The 21,928-nt window shown below is 44.0% G+C and overlaps 1 protein-coding gene across 1 annotated transcript in view; it reads right to left on the bottom strand.

Moving 5' to 3' along the window:
- The window catches only part of SCARA5 (scavenger receptor class A member 5), a 430,857-nt gene that overhangs the window by 49,748 nt on the left and 359,181 nt on the right, over positions 1-21,928 (bottom strand). The gene's annotated exons all lie outside the window — the stretch shown is intronic.

Raw genomic sequence — 21,928 nt, 5'->3', positions numbered from 1 at the left:
AGCACTGCCCTAACCCTCTTGGGCATGGAGTTCACCAGAGCTTCACAGGTTGCCACTGGAGTCCTCTTCCACTCCTCCATGACAACATCACGGAGCTGGTGGATATTAGAGACCTTGCACTCCTCCATCTTCCGTTTGAGGATGCCCCACAGATGCTCAATAGGGTTTAGGTCTGGAGACATGCTTGGCCAGTCCATCAACTTTATCCTCAGCTTCTTTAGCAAGGCAGTTGTGTGTTTGGGGTCGTTATCATATTGGAATGGAATAATGCCCTGCGGCCCAGTCTCCGAAGGGAGGGGATCATGCTCGGCTTCAGTATGTCACAGTACATGTTGGCATTCATGGTTCCCTCAATGAACTGTACCTTCCCAGTGCCGGCAGCACTCATGCAGCCCCAGACCATGACACTCCCACCACCATGCTTGACTGTAGGCAAGACACACTTGTCTTTGTACTCCTCACCTGGTTGCCACCACACACGCTTGACACCATCTGACCCAAATAAGTTTATCTTGATCTCATCAGACCACAGGACATGGTTCCAGTAATTCATGTCCTTAGTCTGCTTGTCTTCAGCAAACTGTTTGCGGGCTTTCTTGTGCATTATCTTTAGAAGAGGCTTCCTTTTGGGACGACAGCCATGCAGACCAATTTGATGCAGTGTGCGGCATATGGTCTGAGCACTGACAGGCTGACCCCCCACCCCTTCAACCTCTGCAGCAATGTTGGTAGCACTCATACATCTATTTCCCAAAGACAACCTCTGGATATGACTCTAAGCATGTGCACTCAACTTCTTTGGTTGACCATGGCGAGGCCTGTTCTGAGTGGAACCTGTCCTGTTAAACCGCTGTATGGTCTTGGCCACCGTGCTGCAGCTTAGTTTCAGGCAATCTTGGCAATCTTCTTATAGCCTAGGCCATCTTTATGTAGAGCAACAATTCTTTTTTTTTCAGATCCTCAGAGAGTTCTTTGCCATGAGGTGCCATGTTGAACTTCCAGTGACCAGTATGAGAGAGTGGGAGCAATAACACCAAAACTGAAAATCAGAAACGAGCGGACAAGAACACACTTGAAAAAACAGATACGAATTGTCTACACGCTCTGAAAAGCAATACAAACCCACAAGCACAAACTGAAGAGCAGTAACGGACTGAAAAGCACAAAAGTTGAAAAGCGCGAATCGTCTCGCACCAAACTTCTACTAACACGAGATAAACACGAGATTAGCAGAAGGAGCCCAAAGGGTGGCGCGCTGGCTATTGCACTTCCTTTTTCTAGTCCCGTCGTACGTGTTGTATGTCACCGAGTTCTTGACGGTCGGACTTTGGTGTGACCATGTATAGGCAAGACCTCTTGAGCGGAATTCCGTCAGAGAACCCTTCAGAGCTTATTCCGACGGCAAAACCGCTCGTGTGTACACAGCATAAGATTCTCTAACAAACCTCTGAGGGCTTCACAGAAAAGCTGTATTTATACTGAGATGAAATTACACACAGGTGGCCTCTGTTTACTAATTAGGTAACTTCTGAAGGCAATTGGTTCCACTAGATTTTACTTAGGGGTATCTGAGTAAAGGTGGCTGAATACAAATGCACGCCACACTTTTCACATATTTATTTGAACATTTTCCTTCCACTTCACAATTATGTGCCACTTTGTGTTGGTCTATCACATAAAATCCCAATAAAACACATTTACGTTTCTGGTAGTAACATGACAAAATGTGTAAAATTTCAATGGATATGAATACTTTATCAAAGCACTGTAGATATGTAAAAAAAAAGTTTAAAAGATTGCATATTGTGATAAATGGAAGTTTTTCTCTAGTGGTTGTGATATGATCTGAACTGATCTAATTGGCCTAGAGAACACATCTTCCATACCGTGTACATTCCAGCTGCATGTGGTCATAGCAACATGGACACATGTGTGTTGCTGGTTCCTGACATTACGCTCTGACAAATGAAGTGCTACCCATCTGGGCAATTATTAGCCGGCAATTATTATCCTGTAGCGGATTCATCAAGGTGACATTTCACATTCATCTTGAGTCTTCGTTTTGCTGTCTTCCCTATGGATATTTACTTTACTCACACAAGGTACGCTGATTGCTGACCATACATGTGCATATGATTTAGTTCAGTCTTCACCTCTGTAACATTTTCAAAATACGCCCCTTCTTAGCCAACAGCATTACTAAGCTGCTAATTCACTCTCTTATTATCTTCTGCCTTGACTATTGCAACTTCCTCCTTGTTGGCCTACCTCTACACAGTTATACCCCCTTCAGTCTATTATGAATGCTGCTGCCAGACTCATCCATCTTACCAACCATTCAGTGACCTCCACCTTTCTCCACCAATCCCTCCACTGGCTTCTGCTCGCCCAACAGATAAAATTCAAATTATTAACAACATACAAAGCTATCCACAACTCTGCCCCAGCTACACGGTGCAACTATAAAACAAAAAGTTTGTGCATGAGCATTGTCGTGGTGGAGAATTCACTTGTCAGGCCAGAGTCCCGTAGACTTTTCAGAATTTTCAAGCAACAAGGCCAGTTGACCGTACCATGTTCTATGAACTCGTAGTGAACTATTTCCATGTGATCAAAAAAACCACAGCAACATGAGCATATGAGCATTCATACTCTGGTCACATTTAGATCTGTCCTTGGCTGCCCACGTTGTGGACATCTTCCTGCCCTTCCTTAAACTGCCTATGCCTTTCAAAAACACTTGATTTCTTCATGGAATGTTCACCATAAGCCCGTTGTAACAGAGCTAAAGTTTCACTTGCACTTTTTCCAATTCTCACATAAAATGTGTTGCTAATCTGCTGCTCCAGATTCATGTCACTCATTTTCCTCCAATGGTGCAACACACACACACATGTTATTTCTTCTGCTACTTCATAAAGACAGAGTAAACTGGTCTACGACCCAGGCGAGTGGCAAGTTAGAACATGTCAGAACACGCAAAATGGCTGTGTGCCTCACCACCATAGTGCTACGTCGTAGGCATTCTGGGAATTAAATTGTCATACCTCGTATAGCACCAAACTCATCTCAAAGTATCCCCAATTTGTCCTCTCTACTCCTCCAAAGACTAGAGCTGGACGATTTTCTCAAAAAAAAAAAAAAAAAAACTTGATTCAGGGTTCGAATCGAGTTTTTTTTTTTTGGACACCGCGTCGGTCCTGAGGAGCTGTTGGCAGGAGTTTTTAGGCTAGGCCATGGCTTCGGCCTAGTCCGCGTTGTCCGGGCTCATGGACTAGTCCGAAGCCGCGGCCTCACCTAAAAACTCCTGCCCGCAGCTCCTCAGGACCGGCGCGGTGTCAGCGCCAGTCCTGGGGAGCTGCAGGAATGAGTTTTTAGGCGAGGCTGCAGCTTCGGCCTAGTCCGTGGCGTCTGGCCTCGCTGAATAGGCCGAAGCCGCGGCCTCGCCTAAAAACTCCTGCACGCAGCTCCTCAGGACCGGTGAAAAAAAATAAATCTAAAAAAATCGATTTGCTACAATTTTGAATCGATTTGACCTCTCAACTCGATTCAAGATTCAAATCGATTTTTTCCCCAGCCCTACCAAAGACCTCCTGCACTCTAGCTCCCTATTTATCTCCTCACATGCTCTCCTCCTGGACTTCTCCAGAGCCTCTCCCATCCTCTGGAATTCTCAACCTCAATCTCTCCAGCTATCTCCTACTCTGACCATCTTTAGGCAATCGTTAAAAACAAATCTCTTCAGGGAAGCCTATCCTACCTCTGTCTAATAACTAATCTTGTACTTTCTCCATTGAATTGTAAGGACACTTCTAAAGTCCCCACCCCACTTCTTCTCAGATAGGACAGTGACCCACTGCTAGTAGTTAAAAGCCTTCGCTATATTATGCCCATTCCTTACCATAGGTATGCCCAGGACATCATTGGCCTTTATTAGCAGAATATCAGCACATCACTTGTAAGCCATCTTCCACCTGTACCTCTGAGAGCATCACAGTGTTGGAACACATCTTCCTATATACTAGCTTCCTGTATACTAGACTTTAGCTTTCTGCTCTATTCAAAAGATTAAAAAAGTGAGGCATCCTGCTCTGTCAGCTGAGATTAACAATCATTTTCTGTAGCATACCAGTCTCTCTCATTCTATGGCCCACTCCATAGCTTTACCCAGCCGGCCATGCCCCCAGATGTTAATCTCACTACCAGGTATACTAGTGCTCACATCAGAGAACACTTAGCCTTTTGTATCTTGCTCACAGTCCACCATAATTCGAGTCAGGGTGATTACAGCTGGTTCTGCTGGGTGTTGAACTACCTCACCTAGAGTTTCTTCCCCGTTAAGGGCCCTTGGCAATATCTGAATACATCCACATGGCTGTGGAGTGCTTGACTCCCATTTCCCAATTCTCTAATCCCCTCCCCTCCTGGCATTTATATGGGTACTAACTCCACCCATTACATCATTAAAGGAAGCTTTATCTAAAAGAGGACCTAACACCCAATTACAAAATTCCCTATTACCACACTATTTTGGGACAGAGCCACCTAGGGTCAAACTAGCTAACTGCACATGCTTACAAGCTCATCCTACACACATTTGCATTCCCTTCTGATTGTAAGATCTCACAAGCAGGGCCCTCCTAACCCTCTTGTATTGTAAAAGCAATGCATTTCAAAATGAATTTACTTATTTTATCACAAACTATAAAATAATGTTTATGATATGTAGGATAGTGGTGTGGTGTAGTATATTTTGATTTTATTTTCATGCTGTGTCGGCTGAATAATGTTATGTGGAATGTTACTTGGCTTCAGAGTCTGCATTACACATAGTGGAGCTGTGTTGAGTCTGGACGGAGGCCAGTAACTGGAGAAAGAGGAATCATTATGTCGACATCAGTTATTGACAAACTCTGCTGAGGAAGTTCCAACACAGGATACACTATGAACGTTTGAGGACACCTGACCACCACACCTATATGAGCTTGTGGGGCTACCTATTCTAAAACCCAGTCATCATTTGCCCCTCTTGGTGGACATAAGTGCCTCCAATCTTCTAGGAGGACCCTTTACAAAATTTTGGAGTGTGTCTGTGGGAATGTGTGCCCCTTTTTAAGGTCAAGAACTGATATTGGATGAGAAAACCTGGCTTACATTCGGCATTTCAATTTATCCCGAATGTGTTCAGTTGGTGTTGAGATCAGCTACTAATGTTAGATGAGAAGACCTGGATCACAATTGGCATTCCAATTCATGCCAAATATGTTCAGTAGGGATGAGGTCAGGGCTCTGTGCAGGCCAGTCAAGTTCCTCCACAACAAAATGCTCAAACCATGTCTTTGTGGACCTAGCTTTGTACACAGGGGCCCAGTCAAGCTGGAACAGAAAAGGGCCTTCACCAAACTGTTACCACAAGGTTGGAAGAGCACAATTGTCCTAAATGTCTTTGTATGATGTAGCATTAATAGTACTCTTCACTGCAAATCCCTGAACTCATTTTGGCCATATCTATATATCTAAATGTCTTTGTATGATGTAGCATTAATAGTACTCTTCACTGCAAATCCCTGAACTCATTTTGGCCATATCTATAGGTAGAGGCGTAATTAGAACCTTCAGGGCCCCGGCACAAGAAACCATGAAGGACCCCCCTTTTCATCGGTCCCACAGCCATTTCCATTGGTCCTGGGGCCCTTCCCTTTGAGCCAAGGGCCCTTCTCTCCACAAGTGCGACCTTTAGACCCCGGTGGTTCTACCACTGCTTATGGTTGTTATCGGTAGAGGCCCGTGCATTATGGGTGCACGGGCATCACCTCCTTGACACCCCTGCTGCCCTCCCTATTCATGTGTCCGGTCCCTTTCAGGAAGCCAGACACATGAAATACTATGGCGGGGATAGGCGGGGGTGTTTATTTTGAAGCACATCATTAGAGCCAGAGGCTTTAATAGGCTTTAAAATAGGGTGGGCTCGGGGCACAGAGCACTGCGTCCCAATCCCACCCTGTTGTGTGGCATAGCGAATTAATTTTCGCTATTTTCACACTAACGTTCCTCCCTGCCAATCAGCAGGCAGGTCAGCGAGACCTGTCTCCCGATTGGCCAAAGCATTAGGCGATCCTATTGGATGCCTAACACTTTGGCGGAAGAGGAGACATGGCGGAGGAAGCCTAAGGAGTCGCCGTCGCCGCTTCCCGCCACTACAGAAGAGTAGGAGGAGAACCCCGTCACTGCAGGACAGGAGCAAAAACTCGCCACAGGTGCGGTAAGTGCTGCCGGACCGGCCGCGGGGGGGGTTAGTGAAGTTACAGCCAAGCCGGGGGACGCGCCTGGCTGCATTTGATGGGTACAAGTGGCCGCTTATAATGGGCACAAGTGGCTACATTTGATGGGCACAAGTGGCTGCATATACTTGGCACAAGTGGCTGCATTTGACGGGCACAAGTGGCTGCATTTGATGGGCACAAGTGGCTGCATATGATGGGAACAAGTGGCTGCATATGATGGGGCTCAAGTGGCTGCATATGATGGGGCAAAAGTGGCTGCATATGATGGGGCACAGAGGCTGCATATGATGGGCACAATAGCTGCAATTGATGGGCACAGTGGCTGCATTTGATGGGCACAGTGGCTGCATTTGATGGGCACAGTGAAGCTGCAATTCATGGGGGTTTGTTTGCGCCCCCCCAAAAAATTTTGAGCATCAGCCGCCACTGGATAACAACACATGCCTGCAGCAGGCATTTGTGGTCTCCCTAAGTCCCCCCCCCGGATCACAAGCATGGCTTCTCAGATCTCTACCAAAAGGGATCATGGACTACAGCAGAGTCAGGATGAAATACTGAGCAGGTATGCTTCCCATATGAATCTCAAGGCTTCTTATTCAGTTATGACTGGTGTGTACCTTTAATGTATAACACATATCCTTCAGTATTCTCATGGTTAAGCCTAAAGGACAACACCCTATTAGTAAAAACAACATCCTATTGGATGAACAAATTGTACTGCCAATTTTTCTTAAAGATCGCCAACAGCTCGTTAAAGTAGCTAAGTTTTGGGATCTCATCGGGACCTATAAAACTGTCTTGTGTTCGGTGACGCCAGATTAGCACTAATGAGTCTTGAAATAGTAGTGTACAGGTGCTACGGCTGAATTGTGCACAACAGTTTACTCATCAGTAGTAAAAGTGCCAACAAGGGACCTAATAAACCCTTCAGCAAGATTTTAACGATAAGTAGACAAGTCTGACCATTGACCCCATGAAACATAAGTTTATGAAGCCAATGTTCCGAAGATCAGCTCAAATAGCTGGACTGATGAAACAGTGAAAACATCTCTTCCCATAGGCAGGAGCCAGCTCAGTGAGCATATACAGTAGACTGCAAGTCTTAACCTAACCTATACCTACCTCCAAGTTACAATACAGATTATGTCTTACCATGATAATTTAGCCATGAACCAGGCAACACCAGTTTTTTGAGGGACTTGCAGAAACTTTTCATATATATTCGGGAGAAAAGTAAGAAAAGAGGAAAAAAAAAAAATGACACAGGAGAGATCCAAATAAGTGTAGCGTTTAAATATAAAAAAATAGGTTTTATAAAGATCAATAAAATATAAAATATGTGTACTCCAACTGGAGTACTTCTGGAGGGAGATACGGCGGATAGCACAGAAATTTACTGAGTATAACCTCCCAGAAGATCCAGCCCTATTTTTGTTACATGTCTCAAACATACCGGGGGAAACAGATAGTAAATTAATTTTGCGCCATCTTATTAATGCGGCTAGATCATGTATCGTACGGCAGTGGAGAGATATGTACCCTCCCACCATTCTTACATGGGTCACACGAATTGAAGAGGTTAATAGGATGGAGGATTTGCTATTATCGTCTCAAAATCGAAAGGAGACATATTTAGAAACTTGGGGCCAATGGAATACATTTAAATTCTCGGAGGAAGGGAGTTCCCTCTTTGCTCCTGAGAGTATGTGAAAAAGAGAGTGTGGACTTGGGGGTGACCTCACTTTCGTGGATGATGGTATAGTAAACTCTCCTTTTCCTCGGTACATCTCCCCTATCAGTGTTTTTTTTTTTTTTTTTCTCTTCCCTCTTTCTATCTTTTTTCTCCTTTCTTTCTTTATTTTTTTTTTTTAGGAAATCTTTACCTCATGGGGCTTCTTACTTTCTTCTTTTGCCTCTTCAGATATGTAGAGGTTTTTCTTCTTAGTAAAGTATGTTGTCAGGGCATACAAGAGAAGCAGGTCTAACGGAAGAGAGAATGGGGACTATCTCAAATAACTAGTTATTGTTTTTTCTGTAGATGTATATAAGATAGGAGTACTGCTGTTAATTGGATTTTGAATGGATTCGTTGGAACTCATACGATTGATGGATTAATGAAATTGTTTATTTCTCTATATGTATGACAACTAAAATAAAAAAAATAAATAAATAAAAAATATGTGTACTCACATCTGTAAAGTTTCAATAAGTCCAGCTGGGGGTCAAGCAACCTGATATAGGGCTTGCAATAAATTTGTCTATCTCCACGCAGATATGGCGGGTGGTCCCTCTCAAAGCTCGTTGAGATATTCTGGATGATGGTATACCTGGCTTTATAAGGATCCCAGTATGCAATGAAGTAATAGACTCAAATAATGGCAGCAGAGGTGCCTGTGTTTCAAGAGACTTTGACTTACCTTTTTAACACCTCTTTTACCATGAGTGCCTCTGCTGACATCATCTCCATAGTTTGGGGCTAAAGTCTCTTACTCCATTGCACACTAGGATTCTAATAGTGCCAGGTATACCATCATCCAGAATATCTCAACGAGCCTTAACAAATACTATCAGGTATGTGATCAGCTACACAATACCTCAACGAACATCAAGAGTGGCCAACCACCCTATCTGTTGACATATTGTATTCTTTATAGGCACTGCATCAGGTTGCTAGACCTCCAGCTGGGCTTATTGAAACCTTACCGGTGTGAGTACATGTATTCTCTTTCAAGTTTATTTATAAAACCTTTTTTTTTCATTAAAATACACTGTTGGCAGCACACTGGCTAGGTGTTTGCACTTCCACCTAGCAGCACTAGGGCCACCTGTTCAAACGCCAACTACGACACTACCTGCCTGGAAATGGCATGTTCTCCCTGTGCGTGTGCGGGTTTCCTCCGGGTACTCTGGTTTCCTCCCACACTCCAAAGACATGCTGGTAGGTTCATTGGATCCTGTCTAAAGTGGCCCTAGTATTTGTATGTATAAAAAGAAACACAGAGGGGTGCCACACTAAGTGCAGCATTAAAAAACCTTGATTAAAAAAACACAATGGGCAATTCACATTGCAATGAATTCAAGTAAGCATGTATAATAATCCATGGCCAAGCGTAGAGAGGTCTCCCGGATAATCCTAGTAAGGAAGCGGCATCAGGGCAGAGGAGCAGCTGTGACAGGAACACCAGGAAGTGGCTAACGGCCACAGTGACCAGCTCCAAAGAAGAAGTGGAAGCTTCCAAATGCATTACAGCCCCCATGCACGGCAGCATGTCTTCCCGCTGACGTGAGTTTTGGTTCGGCACCACCTTGCGTTCCACACTGGTCACCGCTGCGTTCAGCCGCTTCCTGGTGTTCCTGTCACGGCCGCTCCGCTACACTGATGCTACTTCCTTACTAGGATTTTGCCCATTGTCCTTTTTAATAAATCAAGGTTTTTTTAATGCTGCACTTAGTCTGGCACCCCTCTGTGTTTCTCGTTATTATGTTTACAGAGCTCCTGGTTCGCTCTAAAGGGTGCTACCACTGAGACTGTGTTTGGTCACCTTGTTGATATTACTGTATACATATGGACAGTTTGCTGGACTTTATGAACGTTATTTTTGGGTTTATCTTTATCTCTATTGAATTTGAGTGAAAATGGCACCCTTCAGCACCATTTTTTCCTTTCTTTTTATTTGCATGTATGTATGTGAGGTAGGGACCTTAGATTGTGAGCTCCTTGAGGGCAGGGATGGATGTGAATGTACAATATGTATATATATATATATATATATATATATATATATATATATATATATATGCGCTATACAAGTACCTAATAAATAAATAATAAATACACTTATTCAGACCTTTCCTGTTGCATTCTTTCTCTATTTTTGGGACCTATCAGCTCTTACTACTTTTGGGGAGCTCAGATTTTTTTTAAAGAAGTGGACATGTAAAGAATATTTTCATGGTAGGGCCATTGGATGGAAACCAGTGGCAGCCGGTGGTAATTTTTTTGGGGGGGGGGCGGCAAACAGTACCACCACGCGGTCGGTTGGTCGGTGGGTCTGGTGCACTTACCTTCTCCAGGGCTTCACCGGCAGCTTCCCTTGCTCAGCAGCGGCGTCAGTTTTCCCTTTCCCAGCTCTCCAAGGGCATTGCGGTGGCTTACGTTTCCTCCTTCTTCCTCGGCGGCTATATGGGACTCTTCTCTTTTCGGCCAATCAGAAAACGGGTCTCAGATCTGCTTCTGATTGGCCGAATTGAGGATCAGTGTTTCAATGGCGAATATTCATTCAATGTTGTAACACCTGGGTGGGCTCCTGGCGCAATGCTCTGCGCTACGAGCCGACGCTATTTTGAAGCCTATTAGAGTCTCTGGTGCTTAAAAAAAACACCCCCGCCGCTGTACCACTGTAATTCACACGCCCGGCATCCTGAAAGGGGCCGGACGCATGAATAGGGGGCGGCGGTGTCCTGTCAAAATAGCGGCCGTGAATAGAGCATGGGGGTGGCGGCCGTGGATAGAGGGGGCGGCGCTCCAGTGCCCCTAATGGACGGGACACCACTGATGGAAACCCTCATTAGTCATGACTAAGACACGACCTTGTTTAAATAAGTTGATCCAAATCTTTGATGACTTCCTCCAAAAACTGGTGAGGGAAATTTAAAAGTCTGGGCTATGAAAAGATTCTGCCCATGTGAGTCCTCTCTTTGCCAAAAAATTAGGTCAAAGTCCTTAGTCTGGGAGAATACTAGGAGCATGCTCTGGTTTTTAGATGTCTACACCTTACTAGGAGTTCTAATTAGCTCTGGGAACTACCTGAACCAAGCTCTCTATATTGACCTCTCCAGATGCTGGAGAGAATGGTAGGGAGAAAATAGACTTTTTATGAGTTGTCTAAATTATTACTTTGAATGTCCTCCTCTGTGGTGCTGAACATGTAATTTTATCCACCTTCTTTGCCGAGAAGTCAGAATTTGATGAAGAGTGACAATGGGAATGAAGCTTGTATGGCTACTTGCAGAATGAAGAGTCCCCATCCCTCCTCATTTAACAAGGAAAATGTTGTCTAAAATTTTGGAATCAGTTTGTAAGCAGGTTAAACTCTTCCATGGCCTGGGTCAGAGACCACACCAGCATCGTATTCCATTGCACCAATGATTTTATCCAGGGATTTGTTCAACAGATGGACTGGTGACTGGTAATGCAAAGCTGATAAACCTAGGTTGACGGAAAGTTTTTATGACCAAAAGAACATTCATCACGAGTCACCTGTCTGGGCACAGATTTACTGTCACCATGAAATGCAGAGATTCAGAAAGAGAAGTAGCAAGACAGAATTAATGCTGGCCATACATGGTTAGATTTTTTTTAAACTTTTTTACAAAAATTCTGAAAAATTGTTCATCAGAAAAATCTTTTTTTGCCAGTTAAGTCAACAAATTTTCTTTGAAAGCCCTTAAAATGTTATCCAGAGTCACTATTGGAATGTAATCCAAGATGGTTTAAATATGTAATAAAAACTCATTACAATATGTACGATTATGCTCTATTTTTAAATAGATTCAAAGGAGTAGGATGGAAAACCTTTTTCGAACAAACTCTAGCTCTAGCTGTGTTTATGTATGATTCGAGAAAAATTTCCCAAACCTGCTCCTTCAAATGTTCTCATTACGGTCAAAAACAAACATCAATTTGAGCTCAATAACCATTACGAAATTGAAGGATGATTCCACAAATACATTTTTTTAAACAAAATTCTACTGGTTTATGGACATCCTAATCTTAGCAAATTATATGAGGGCTGTGCCAAAACTAATTCAAAAGTGGGCATAACTTTTGTATTAGCTTACATTGGTCGTTCAAATTTCACAATTGTTGGTAGAGTAATGCCCTGTACACACGACCGGTTTTGCCGTCGGAATAAACTCTGAAGGTTTTTCCGACGGAGTTCCGACGGAATTCCGCACAAGCTGTCTTGCATACACACGGTCACACCAAATTCTGACCGTCCAGAACGCGGTGACGTACAACACGTACGATGGGACTAGAAAACAGAAGTTCAATAGCCAGTAGCCAATAGCTTCTGTCTGGTACTTGCTTCAGAGCATGCACCGTTTTTGGTCCGTCGGAACAGCATACAGACGAGCGGTTTTCCCGATAGGAATTGGTTCCGTCGGAAATATTTAGAACATGTTCTATTTCTAGATCCGTCAGAATTTTCGGAAAAAATAAGTCCGATGAGGCATACACACGATCGGAATATACGATGAAAAGCTTCCGTCTGACTTTTTCTGTCGGACATTCCGCTCGTGTGTACGCGGCATAACTCTTCTTCTATAGTAACCCTTCTTTTTCATTGCAAGTAAATAATGGATTCCAAGCAAAAGCAACATGCCGTCATTGAGTTCTTGAAGAAGGATGGGTGCAGGCTGTCCAACATTAATGGTCTCCAACTTTGTGTTTTGTCTTCAGTGCTGGTTTCCCCTTTTTTAAACTGCTTCATCCAACTGTGCACATTGCTCTCATTTATGGTGTCATCTGAGTAAACATTCTGTAACCTTCTGTGGACGTTGGACAACCTTTACCCCTCCTTCCTCAAGAACTCAATTAGGGAACACTGCTTATGCTTGGAATGCATTATTTACCTGCAATAAAACAGTAGAAGAGTTACTATAGAGGAAGAGTTATGCCGCGTACACACGGTCGGACTTTTCAGCTACAAAAGTCCGACAGCCTGTCCGACAGACTTCCGGCGGACTTTCGGCGGACTTGCGGCAGACTTTCTAACGAACGGACTTGCCTACACACGACCACACAAAAGTCCGACGGATTCGTACGTGATGACGTACAACGGACTAAAATAAGGAAGTTCATAGCCAGTAGCCAATAGCTGCCCTAGCGTGGGTTTTTGTCCGTCGGACTAGCACACAGACGAGCGGATTTCGGGGTCCGTCGTAGTTACGACGTAAAGATTTGAAGCATGTTTCAAATCTAAAGTCCGTCGGATTTGAGGCTAAAAAAGTCCGTTGAAAGTCCGGAGAAGCCCACACACGATCGGATTACCAGCCAGCTTTAGTCCGTCAGCGTCCGTTGGACTTTTGTAGACGAAAAGTCCGACCGTGTGTACGCGGCATTACTCTACCAACATGTGAAATGACCTACTGTTTGTCAATTACAAAAAAAAAGTTATGGCCACTTTTACATTACTTTCGGTACAGCCCTCGTATAAAAAAGCAGCAGGAATTTTCTAACAATACTATTCTTATTAGAAGGAGAAGCATTGTGAGACAATATAACACTGAGCACAATGATGTCAGTTGATAGAGTTAAGAAAGGAGAAGCAGACACTTTTGCTTTGTGGAGAAACCACCCTGACGTCTAAGGGGAGGATGAGTGGCCCTCAGGTTCCTTCCTCCTCTGCCCCTGTGAGGTCTCACTTCCGGAGAGCCCATCGACCTAGTACTTGGTGGTAAGCTTCAGCTGGCCATGAGGAGAGGGGGTCCACCAGGCTATCTGGCTAGGTGGACCATGTCAAACCCTATGTCCCTGTTAGGAGACTTGCACCCAGGGGATCAGGGAGAGGTCCTACCCCTTCAGGGGTTCGGACAAAGCACACCCTTAAGTGCACTTTTTAGTGTGTGTTTTACATGCTCGTTTTTTGTTCACTTAACAGTTTTTCTGTTTTAGTTTTTCAGCACCACCGCAGATTAAAAAAAATAAAATAAAATATTGGCATGTTGATTAGGGGGGAGGGAGGCAGGAACCAGGGAAGGTAAAATATAAGCAGATTACATGTCAGCTTTAATACAAGAGTTCAAAGAGTTCATTTTCAATACTTAGCTAATGAGTTTCATTTTCCACTAGAAACTGACACCATAATTATACCTTCAGCTACCAATCATGGCTGTACATAATATATATAATATGTCTGTCAATCTACTCATTACTATTAGCCCGTAGTAAAAGTAACATTCTTCGGAAGGGTCTTCCATGAGAGTTGTGCAGTCCTGATGCCGGGGGGGGGGGCTTACCCTACGAGCTGTCTGTCTTCCAATAGAACAGAGGGTTATCACCGTGTCAGGCTGCTTTCCGGGCGAGCTGCATGGCGTCACCAGTCATCGCAAACAGACACAACGGCCTTCCAAACATCATTACGCCGCCATTCGAAGTCTAATCTAATTTGTTCTGTATTCCTTCTGAATTTGACGTCCGAATTCTTACAGCTACCACAAAAATATACACAGGCTTGATCAATTACACAGCCAGGAATAGAGCGTGTGAAAGGCACTAAATCACAGCAGCCAACCATGTCACAGTTTACTGGGGTTAAAGATTTAACTGTACGTCCAGGCAAAATACATTTTCTTTGTTTTGAATGCAATGGGGAAGGATTAGAGCCCCTGTCAGGAAGACCGTTAGAGAGATTTCCCCTCACTTCCTGTCCTACAGACAACCTTTCACCAGACAGGAAGTGACAGGAGCTCTTCAACAGCAACACGGACATAAAAATACTTATCTTTTGTGGAGTCGGGGAAGACTAGATCCTGAGTTTTATGCCCTGTTGTAGATTTTCCCACACTTCCTGTATGGTGATACTGTTGTCAGCAGGACAGGAAGTGAGGGGAGAGCAGGACAGGAAGTGAGGGGAAAGCAAAACAGCAAGTGAGCGGAAAGCAAAACAGGAAGTGAGGGGAGAGCTGGACAGGAAATGAGGGGAAAGCAAAACAGGAAGTGAGGGGAAAGTAAAACAGAAAGTGAGGGGAGAGCAGGACAGGAAATGAGGGGAAAGCAAAACAGGAAGTGAGGGGAAAGCAAAATAGGAAGTGAGGGGAGAGCAGGACAGAAAATGAGGGGAAAGCAAGACAGGAATGGAGGGGAAATCTCTCTAACAAAGCCCTAGAAATCAGTAAACATTATACAAGTTGAGTCTGGTCTGCTATGGTTCAGGATAGGGGGGCACACTTGTCCTCCCCTTTCCTGGCTTGCCAGGCTGACCACTCAGATAAGAGTCTGATGAAGACTTCAGAGTGGGGGGGACTGTACTTGTTTGGATGGGTTTCCCCCTTAACCACTTGCCGACCGTATAACATATACTGTATATACAGCGGCAAGGCGGCTCTGCTTCACAGGATCATGTACCTAGTACGTGATCCTGCACTTCCTGGTCTGGGAGGCACATGCACGTTGCCGGAGACCCACTCCCACTGTGATTATACACAGCGGGAACTAATCTGCGGGTTACCACAGACTTAATGCACTCGCTGATCATTAGGCAGAGAGCCAGAACGGCAATCTGTCTATGTAAACAAGGCAGATCGCCGTTCTGTCAGTAGGGAAGGCATGGATCCTGTGTTCCTGCAAAGCAGAAACATGGATTAAAGCCTTCCCCTAGTAAAAAAAACCTCCCCCTCAGTATACAAGCACCGGCTAGGCACACAGTTAACCCTTTGATCGCCCTTGATGTTAACCCCTTCCCAGCCATGTCATTAGTAGAGTGACAATGCATTTTTTTTAGCACTGATTACTGTATTGGTGTCACTGGACCCCAAAAAGTGTCAAAAGTGTCAGTTAGTGTCCAATTTGTGTGCCGCAATATCGCAGTCCCATTATAAGTCGCTGATGGCCGCCATTACTAATAAAAATAAACAAATAAGTAAATAAATAAAAATTCCATAAATACAGTATATCCCATAGTTTGAAGATGCTATAACTTTTGCACAAACCAATCAATATACGCTTATTGGAATTTTTTTTACCAAAAATATGTAGCAGAATACATATTGGCCTAAATTGATGAGGAAATTACATTTTTTTATCGGATCTGGTTTACAGCAGAAAGTAAAAAAATATTTTTTTTATATTGTTGTTCTTTTTTTTGCGCAAAAAATAAAAACCGCAGAGGTGATCAAATACAACCAAAAGAAAGCTCTATTTGTGGGGAAAAACAGACATTTTATTTGTGTACAGCATCTCACAATTGTCAGTTAAAGTAACGCAGTGCCGTATCGCAAAAAAAACGTCCTGGTCATAAAGGGGGGTAAATCTTCCAGAGGTCAAGTGGTTAAAATCCATACCGGACCCAAAATGTCTTGTATAGAATTTATGGGAGATCTTACACCCATTTTTTTTTTTTTGTGGGGTACTTTATTAAAATTCATACCAGACCTCAAGGGCCTGGTGTGAATTAATGGATAACCCCAACGTGTTTTTTTTTCTTAAACTATCTCCGCCTCCTGCCCAGTAAATGAATGGGGTCGGGTGATGTAATTACATGTTTTCTAAGGACACACCAAGTATTTCCTTAACAACCCTTGACAGGAGGGAAGATATTCAAGAACCTGCCAAATGTAACGAAAGTCTGGTCCTTGGATGAATCTGTGAACAAGCATGGTTTGGTCCAAACCTGTGTTTGGACCGAACCAGGGGCTCATCCCTCATGACCACATGATGATAGAGGGGATTCTACAGAAAGTTTTCTGAGGCTGTGTGCTTCATCTGGGAGTATAGTAAGTAACAGATTAGGCTGCAGATGCAATGGTCTGGTTTGGGATGTTGTTGTTTCCCAGTTGCACATTCAAGAACCATCAATCCATGCTTGTGGTGTCAACTAATTTTAGTTCTGGAATTTTCAAGTGGTAAGGGTGGGGAATAGATTGGGTGGTTAGAGGGGCAGGCTCATCCTTAATGAATCTTTTCATGTGATTTCCATTTGGGAAAAATTGTACTTATTGTAATGTGCATGTGCAAGGAAAAGTTTGATCCAGAAGAAGATCTCTTGTTGTCTGTCACCAGCATTTTTTCGTTTTTAATATACTGTGTATATGGCATGTGGTAAGGTCACAAGCATAAACATTGCATCACTTCCATGCATCCCAAAATGGAACAATAAAATTTGAACCGTTAACATGGCATTCAATGAAATTCTTAGGGGTTTCAAACTAAATTTGTTGGGTCACTGATGACATCACACAATCTAATGCTCTGACAATTTTTTTTTTCATGATTTCTATATGAATATTTGAATGAAATTCTACCTGAGTATGGCTAACCTAAGGGTCACTGTGCCAATGTTTCAGACAGACCCTGCAAAGCAACATAGTCACCCTATAGGGGTAACTGTTCATAGCAAGATCTTCCACCAGTTCTCCTCTTTCAGAAACCAGAGCATTGAGGATGAAATGAGACAGAATTAAAGCAAGTATGTGAATGATGACGATGGTTCTAAATTTTTTTACATTTCTTGCCCGCCGGAAGGTTTTACTCCCTTCATGACCAGAGCATTTTTTTGCTTTTCAGCATTTTAACTGCCAATTGCGCGGTCATGCAATACTCTATGCACAGGAAATTTATATAATTTATTTCACACAAATAGAGCTTTATTTTGGTGGTATTTGTTCAACCCTGGGTTTTATATTTTTTATTATATATATAAAAAAAAAAAAGACAGAAAATTTTGAAAAAAAAAAAAACAATATTTTCTACTTTCTGTTATAAAACACATCCAAGGAAAAAAAAATCTAATTTCTTCATAAATTTAGGCCAAAATGTATTCTGTTACACGTTTTTATTAAAAAAACAAATCCCAATAAGTGTATATTGATTGGTTTGTGTGAAAGTCATTGCGTCTACAAACTATGGTATATATACTCAAATTTAAGCATGCATAGACGCTATACTGGTATTGGCCACACCCATTTTTCATCATTCCAAGTTCAAGGATGATGGCACCCACCCCTATCCCTTCTTATTATCTAGATTGAGGCTTTACCTTATATGATACTGGTATTGGCAGTGATCAGTGACTTATTCTGGGACTGTGATAGGGTGGCGGGTGATCTGGCGCTAACAGACACTGGCTGGGAAGGTCACTAACTGACACTGACATTGCTAGTGACACTAATATAGTGATCAGTGATAATACTGTCAGTGGCGTCACTAGGGTTGGTGTCACCCGGTGCGGTAAAACATGGTGTCACCCCACCCACAACTATAGTCGCCCCTCAGTACAGACCCCCCTCAGGATAAACCACCCCCCTTAACCAGTGCAGACCCCCCCTCGGGATAAACCACCCCCCTCCATCAGTGCAGACCCCCCTGGGGATAAACCACCCCGTTTATCAGTGCAGACCCCTCCTCAGGATAAACCACCCCCCCTCCATCAGTGCAGACCCCCCTCAGGATAAACCCCCCCAATAAGTGCAGACCCCCCCTCAGGATAAACCCCCCCCAATAAATGCAGACCCCCCTCAGGATACCCCCCAAATAAGTACAGACCCCTCTCAGAATAAATTCCCCCCCAAAAGGTGCAGACCCCCCTCAGGATACCCCCCAATAGGTGCAGACCCCCCTCAGGATAAACCCCCCAATAAGTGCAGACTCCCCTCAAGATAACCCCCCAATAAGTGCAGACCCCCCTCAGAATTACCCCACCAATAAGTGCAGACCCCCCTCAGGATAACCACCCCAATAAGTGCAGACCCCCCCAGGATAAACCACCCCCCTCCATCAGTGCAGACCCCCCATCAGGATAACCCCCCTTCAATAAGTGCAGACCTCCTCATGCACCTGGGCGCTGGGCAGAGGAGGCTTCAGTGTGCAGCCGCCCGGAGAGTTATATGCTCAGACTGTCACTCTCTGAGCGATGCGCCTGTGTATAGTGTATCACTCAGGCAGGGATAGCATGGCACCGGCACGTTGCGGCTGAAGAGCCCTGCCTCCAGAAACCTCCGCCGCACTCAGGATGGTATCTCCCCCCTGAGGGTGTCACCTGGGTGTGGGTTGTACCCCCCGCCCCGCCTAGAAACGCCACTGAATACTGTACACTCACTGTACTAATGACACTGGCTGGAAAGGGGTTAACATCAAGGGGCAATCAAGGGGTTAACAGTGTGCCTAACAAGTGTAATGTGTGCTGCTTTTACTTACTGACCTGGCTGTTTTTTCTCCCTGCTTTTGTTTAGGGAGAAGAAACAGCCAGATTGCTGTACTCTGTGTGTTTGATCAGCAGGTTTGCAGCCAAAATTATTGGCTGAAATCTGCCGCCAAACTCATGCTGTGTCCAATCACAGCACAGGGCAGCAGGGGGTGCTGCCAAATCAGGAAGTTCATCACTCTTTATGGGTACCTCACTGTGCCTGGCTGTGCTGCCCTCTCGCAGTACATCTACTCTGAGCCGGTAGGCAAGAGGTTAATAGTTCCAGGGTTTAATAACACTGTAAATATACATAACCTTTAATGACAGGTCCGCTTTGAAGTTGAAGATACATACAGGTTCTTCAATGCATCATCTACTTGCAACTGTTGTTAATTGCAAAAGTGAGTGAAAAGTGGACTCAGATCATCAACTGGACCAACAGTACAAAGAATGCATTATGCAGTTTATCGATTCCCTAGAACTAACATTGCTGTGTCAGGAGTCACAGAGTGCTCAGGGCTGGTGGGCCCCATGTCAGACATGAATGGGGCCTTTAATCCCAGTTTTCAGGCTCAGCGTCATACTAAACACCAGAAAAGCCAGACATTGTGTCATCCACCATTCTGCAGATAGCCCAGTCTGCTCTCTGTTAATCACAGCCTGTTTACTGGGGTACCAAGTGTACGGGATGGCTCGTGTGACTCCTATTATATCAAATATTCTTATAATCTCTAAGGATTAAACAGTAATCTGTTTATCCAGACAGGATTGTGCGCCAGAAACATGTTATTGTAACTAATTCAATGAAAACTGAAACCGCACTGGATTCTTTGGGTTGGTGCACTTTGCAGGTCATCCTTGACCTGTGCAAGAAGTGAGGCCTATGACACTAGAGGAAAAATGCCATCAATAGGATTGGGCTAGGAAATGTATCTGTTCCTTTTCCTCAATGACGGTATTGTTTTGGCAGCATTGTGGCCAGCAAAGGAATTGTTTCTTTGACTTCTCTATCGATCCTGTGGCCGGTAAGTCACCACTGGATCAGCTACTGGATCACCAGTGTTCAAGGACTAAGAATATTGGCCAACTGAGAGTAGAACATAACAGACATGATGGTCCTTAGTCCTGATGCTCTGTAAGTCACCAGTGGATCAGCTACTGGACCACCAGTGCTCAAAGACTAAGGGTGCTGGCCAACTGTAGGTAGAACATAACAGACACAGTTCTTGTGCTCTGCAAAGCTTGGCTGACTTATTACATAATTGATATGTCCTGGAGGGCTTCAAGAATTGAATCTGGAACTCATAGTGAAAGGTTGACACCACTAGAGGCTGAGGTCATAGCAAGGTTAAGCTCCAGTCGCACTTGAGCATGAGCATTTTTTGTGCATATTTTAAGCTTTTTTATTTATCTTCAAGCTTCAAACGTTTTTTTGTTTTGGCCAATGGAAAGCGGTGTTGTCATGGACCTGCTAACCATAGCCAGAAAGAACCAACCTGACAATTACTATGTTCATTAAGGAACGGAGTCTAAGAAATGCTCCTCTCCTGAGCTCCTGATGATGGGTTGGCTGTTTCCCACTCCCAGGTCGCTATCCTGGTTACTTACTACCAACCACGGCCAGTTGAATGAAAGGTTCCTGTGAGTTGCCACTAGAATGGTGAGCGATGGATTAGTACTGCACACAGGCTATAAGGGACTTAGTACAGAGCAGCATGCAGTATGAGAGGGCATAGCGGAACTTCCAAGGACAGGGTACTACTCAGTGTGCAGGATTTCTAGGGACAGGTATGCAGCAGAACTTCCAGGGACATGAAGCTACAAAGGACAGAGCTCAGTGATGCGTAGATAAACATTGCTCGGGCAAGGTTGGCTTATCTGAGCACAGCAGACTGGGTGGAGAATGCGCCTTTATAAGACAGCAGAGGGAATCAGGTGGCGTCCAAAGCTGCCAGACCTGTGCATGAGTCAGGTGAGAGCAGACCAGTCATTGGGACCACAAGTGATAGTTCAGTTTTGCAGCCATAGCCAGGAAGGAGCAGTCCGCATGACTGTAGGACTACAAGGAAATGAATCAGCTTTACAGCTGATCTGTGACAAGTATGATCTGTGACATTATATGTCATTATCTTCTGTATATCTCCTTCCTGGTTTTTCTGTGCAGTGATGTGGTGGTACAGTGTCTTGTGCTATCAGAACTGTTAAGCCAAGTCTGTTATTCCAGTTTCTTCCCATGTCCTCTGTCTCTTGCAATCGCTCTTGTAATGTGCAACACTGGGGTCGTAGAGGCTCTTCTGGGTCCTCACCAGGTGAACAAAAGTCTCCACATACAATCCTCCATTTTTTGCTTACAAGTCTGAAGTTGATAGATGTTAGATGCTTTAAAATGCTTGTGTTGCGTATTTTCAGGCACTCCCATTGAAGTCTATAAGGCCAAAATTGTGTGTTTCTGCCCAAAACAAACAACATTTTCTTTTTTGCTATATGGAACATCTTCTAAGAACTAAAGAAGTGGTTGGATAAGCTACGGAACATCTTCTAAGAACTGAAGAAATGGCTTGGATAAGCTTTGAAACATCTTGTAAGAATTGAAGTGTCTGGATAAGCTTCGAAACAACTAAGGACTGAAGATGTGGCTGGATAAGCTTCAAAACACCTTATAAGAAATGAAGTGGCTAGATAAGCTTTGAAAATCTCCTAAGAACTGAAGAAGTAGCTGGATAAACTGCGAAAAATTTT

The sequence above is a fragment of the Aquarana catesbeiana genome, linkage group LG04 (genome assembly GCF_042186555.1).
Source record: "Aquarana catesbeiana isolate 2022-GZ linkage group LG04, ASM4218655v1, whole genome shotgun sequence".
NCBI lineage: Eukaryota > Metazoa > Chordata > Amphibia > Anura > Ranidae > Aquarana > Aquarana catesbeiana.
This window is presented reverse-complemented; position numbering and strand designations above follow the sequence as displayed.